A 779-nucleotide genomic window follows, 5' to 3' on the forward strand; every position below is an offset into this window, starting at 1 on the left:
AAAAATAATAAAGTCGAATTTAGTGTGCGATCACAACAAAGTTGTTATGAATAACCAAGCAGATGTCAATGATTTATCAGGCTAATATCGTACATAATGACACTGACTATTTCATAACCGTCCGGGCTGCCAATAAATCAAATCAGTATAAAATTATAATTTCCTAAAATAATGATGCGTGTTGCTATGTTAGCATTGATGGCCGAATTAATGGGTATTAATCGTCAAAATCTATGGTCCTACAGACCTCACAATGGTTTTTGAAATGATTTTTAGATACAATTCATCGGTATTATTCCGTAAATCTCGGACAACATAATAAAGGAGGATATATTTTTATTTTCGAAATACTTCAAATGGTTAATTTCATTGCCTTGCTTTATTCGTATTTGCAGTTTATGTCCTTTAAAGTTTTAGTCATGAAACTATGTATGAAGAGTATTAGCGTTTACCATCAAGCGATTTTCTTTTTTGTCGCGTCATTCAATTTCGCTCCTACAGTTAAAAGTCTTAGGGTGTATTTCACAAGTTTCAAGTAAGTTTATTGTGGAAGTTATCGTAGTCAGCTAATGTCGTTGGAAGCATAGATTAGAGTGTAACTTTTATATTTGGTCGGCTTATACAGTATTTTTAGGAGTTATGAAACAGGCGCATTTAAAATAGAAAAAATATGATAAATATAACTCCATTAATTTTAAATAATATTCGTATTCCGAAGATCTGTCGATTTTGATATCCATGACCTCTTACACAACTCTAACCTTTGCAGGATATCTTGG

This window comes from Manduca sexta, chromosome 17, assembly GCF_014839805.1.
Source record: "Manduca sexta isolate Smith_Timp_Sample1 chromosome 17, JHU_Msex_v1.0, whole genome shotgun sequence".
NCBI lineage: Eukaryota > Metazoa > Arthropoda > Insecta > Lepidoptera > Sphingidae > Manduca > Manduca sexta.